A 4,219-nucleotide genomic window follows, 5' to 3' on the forward strand; every position below is an offset into this window, starting at 1 on the left:
AAGTATAGTGAACTTTGTCAATCTCACCCATGTTTTCATGGCCCTCTTGCTTCTTCTAGAAAATGTCCAAAGCCCACCATGCTTTGATATCTACAGTTCTCTGCAGCTCTCACTTCCTGTGATGAGCAAAACCACTTCTTAATGGCAAGTGCTTGCAACTCCTCGAGTCTCAGTGCCAGCCCTCAGTCTCTGCCACCTCATCCCAGCCAGTTCCAGCTAGTGCCTATCTTTACCAATATTCTAGCACAACTAGATTTTGGGGGATTACTGGGCACAGTCAGATGTCAGCTCCAGCTATCTTCTATCCAGTTATTTGGCCATGGGATATCACAGGAAGGTTTGAAAACAGGTCTCCCTCACTGGAGGCCTTCATGCTGACTGTCACTGACCACAGCACAACAGGTGCTTCCACATCCATGATGGTCCATCCCAATGCCATCATCCTAATGTATCCATCACTATCTGCCAGCCTGGCTCAGGGGACATCACCACACATTCTGAATCAGGGACACAGCCTGCACCCTGCACACTAACAAGAAAGCCAGGTGTACTAGTATAGTCAGGGAGTGATGAGGGCTGTGCTGTCTGGAAAACTTGGCCCCTGCCTGCAAACCTACGGCTGTGTGTCATATACAATGGACTCACCACTACCCAGCTGCAGATTGGATCCTCCCTCAGAATTCTAAACTGATTCCTTTCCCTTCTTGATCTCAGTACCTACCTTGGAAACTCATTTCTGTGATAGCTTGAGGAGACCCAGAATAGTAGATAGTTGAAGTGGAGACTAGTGTTAGGACATTTGTGAGCTGACCCTCCTTTAGCACCATCAGTATTTCTATTGAGGGGCAGAGGCCCCGCTCTTTGTATTTGCTGACTACTGGGCTGGTGTGCAGGGGGACTAACTCTTGTAGCAGGAACTGACTTTTTCCTTGATTCCTTTACTGTGACAGAAATGTCTCCAGAGATGAAGACATCTCTGAGACTGCAAGCCCTGAGCTATATATAGTGTCTTCCACAATCTCCAGAATCCCCCATGGTCCATGGTAGCAGAAGTAACCAGGTACTTGAGAGGAGTCCATCCCCCTGATCCTGGGAAAAGTTCAACAAAAGCTCCTATAGAGAGTTCTACTCATCTCTTGGCATTGGCTCCAAGCCAGGAACAATCAGAGAAGAAGAACAGAGATGAGATAGAAACAAAGCTTTCAAAGCCTCTGGATGCCCACCAGATCCTAACAGGTGAGCAAGATCTGCCACTACTCCTCCTTAGCAGTTTCTGCCCCTCACAAGCTGCTGGCCTCCATTAAACCTCTGAGCCAAGAGACACCTGGTCTGAAGATGCCCACTAGGGAAAGAACTGCCTGACTCTCAAGGATACAGGGACACTTGACAAGGGAATTGAGTCCAACCCAGATTGGGCAGATGTTGCTGCCCTGATGGAAGACATTCACTTTCCCAAGTTTTTCAACTCTTTGAATGCTCTTGACCAATCCAGTCATCCCACAGCCTTTGAAGCCAAAGATGCTGGATCCATTGAGGTGAATCAGGTGCAGAAATCAAGTGTCACAAACAGTCTCTCCCACTAAATGAGGAAGAACAAGCAAAAAGCCTCTAGGCCAATCACTGGAGCTCCTGAGGCTAAAAATTAAGCTGAGAGACCCTGAGGGTCTGTCAGAGGGAGAAGTGCTTGTTTCCAGGGAAGTGGGCAGTGACAGGCTTCCCATGAACACTGCCAAGCATTCCAACAGCAAACCTCTGAGAGCAGCATCCAGCAGGACCAGGCAAACTAAGGGCTGTGAGCAAGCAAGGACCAAGAGGACCAGAGAAAAAACTCCAGGAAAGCCTACGAGAGGAAGCAGTTGGGGCATAAAGTCAAGGGAGAAGAGAAGCCAACCATTCCCAGCACAGAGCACAAGAGAAACCAAACTGCACCTGGCCAAGAGGTCTTTTAAAAGCTTCACAACTGCCCAGGCACGCACATGCTGGATTTGGTGCAGGTTTTCCACACAACTTGGAAGAAGATGGACAAGAGAGCTGGCTCTTCTCCTCCCAGGCCCTGGGAACCTTGAGCAGCACCAAAGACCCTAAGCCTAAACTGACAACAAATGGTTTCTGGGGATCCTTATGAAGGGAAGGGGCCCGATAGGGCTCAGATCAGTTTTCTGAGACCACATGGCAGCGCTGAAAGAAAAGGTTCTATCTCCACCCCTGTGTCAGCTACCACCACCTGGGAAGGTCAAGTTAATACCTTTGCCTTTTCCCAGCCCAGACAAGCCTCAAGCGTGACCCAGGTCTGGAAGGCCAGAGCCCCAAGCCTCACATTGGCCCACTGTAGCTTACCCTGCCTGACCTTCTGCTATGAGCACAGCTCAGTCATCCCAACCAGCTGCTCCCAACACATCTCCCATGTCACACCAGCTCAGCCAGTCACAGACAATGTCAGCCAACTGAGCTCAACCACCTCAAACCAGCTTGGCTTTCCTCAGTCTGCCACTTCTAGGCCTGGACCTCATGAAACATCACCTTCTGCCTCTTTCTGGTGGGAGCCAGTTGCCACTTCTGTGACCAAGCACTGGTCCCTAAGCCACAAAGCCCATTTCTCCTCCAAGATTTCCACTAACAACCAATTCCCAGGAGGGAACTCAGTATTCCTGAACCAGTAATATCAAGCCCTGGCACAGAAGAACAGAGGCCAGAACTCAAAGCCAGAAAGAGGCAGCCTCAGCAAGAGCTGGAGCTGGCCGCCAAACACAACTCTCCAGGGAAACTGCAGATTTGCAGGCAGAGGGTGAAAGAATGAGTTGTTTGATACTATAGGTACACAAGATGAGAGCTGCTAAGGCTGTCCACAGCTTGTTGAGTACCATGTGGCTTTTCACATAGATATATCAGAGAGATGGATAGAAATATGTTTATTCTGATATACTGTTTAAGATTAATATAACCACATACCATTCAAGAGAGAAGTGCAGGAGAAGCAACAGATAAGGAATTGAGCCCGTTTTTGAGTTCTGAGATGGTGTGTGGTGTACAGAGTGGGATCAAAGGCTGCATTAGAAAGAAGGAACTTAAAGTTGGGTGGGAGAACATGGGCACACAGGATAAAAAAATGAAGAAGGAGAAAACTAAGATTTGAGTCAAGGAAGGTCAAAGAGGAGAGATGATATGGGCTTAGAAGAAGAACCAGGAATGGATTAAAATGACTGAAGATGCAAAGTCTAGTGCCAGGGTGAAAGGAATACATTTTGGAAAAGGTAAAGATGGCACCAGATGGGTTTGTGGTGACCAGAGGAATGGTAAACCATCTATCAATGAAAAAGGCCTCCTGTCTCCTGACAGACCAAGTAGGCATAGGAAATACAATCTGGGACACTTCTCCAACATGCTTGGGTCACCTAAGATTACAACTGGGAAAGGTGACTCCCAAACACTGGGGAAGCTACAAGGGAATTGGCCAGGGTTCACAGCAATCCTGGGGCCAGTTGATACCTGAGGCCCAGCCAAATGAGGTGCAGCAGCATAAGGCCCACCCAGAACACAGCCTGCAATAGAAATCATCACTTCCACATCACCCATGCACCAGGGCAGCATGGGTACATGACCTCAATTGACTTCAAACACATGAGGCCAGTATCACTGAGCCCCTTTACAGGTGTGGTTCAGCAATGGGCTGGAATCCCATTACATGGAAGGCAGCAAAGCTTCAGTCTGGATCCCATGGCTCTCTGACATCTTCATAGAGTGGGAGAGTGCCCATAGTGAGCGAACCTGGCCTTCAGGCACAGTGTACAGAGGTCACAGGGAGGGGGCAAGATCAAACTTTCTCAGTAAAGGTGACTGACTATGAAGTTTGAGGTGCCTGCCAGGTCCTCCTCCCCCACACTAGACACATGCTACCCTCTGGGACTGTGGCCATCAGACAGAGGACACAAGAAGATCCGGCTTGCACTGTCCATTTCCAGGGTAAGCCACACATGTTTGGGCAGGTGGGCTGTCTGGTTTGCACCCAGAGATGCCCTCCAGCAGCTGCAGGACCCAAGTACAACCTTCTGGAGGTGCTTCTCCAGTGCCATAGGGACAGGGAAAAAGGGCAGAAGTGGGTTGGGGAAGGATAGGATATGAGTTGGTGGGTTGGGGGGAGGGTGGGCAGAAAAGAAAGGAAGTAGAGCCAGCAGAAGATGAGACCAGAGGAGCCTTACAAGGGGAAAATAATTTATATTTT

At 49.1% G+C, this 4,219-nt stretch overlaps 1 pseudogene; it reads left to right on the forward strand.

The window, feature by feature from the left end:
• Nucleotides 1-281: 281 nt before the first annotated feature.
• Nucleotides 282-3,556, forward strand: LOC147829811 (uncharacterized protein C2orf78-like; annotated as a pseudogene).
• The last annotated feature ends 663 nt before the right edge of the window (nucleotides 3,557-4,219 follow it).

This window comes from Heterocephalus glaber, unplaced genomic scaffold (assembly GCF_053883595.1).
Source record: "Heterocephalus glaber isolate CG9 unplaced genomic scaffold, H.glaber_assembly_v1.0 deba00000470, whole genome shotgun sequence".
Lineage (NCBI taxonomy): Eukaryota > Metazoa > Chordata > Mammalia > Rodentia > Bathyergidae > Heterocephalus > Heterocephalus glaber.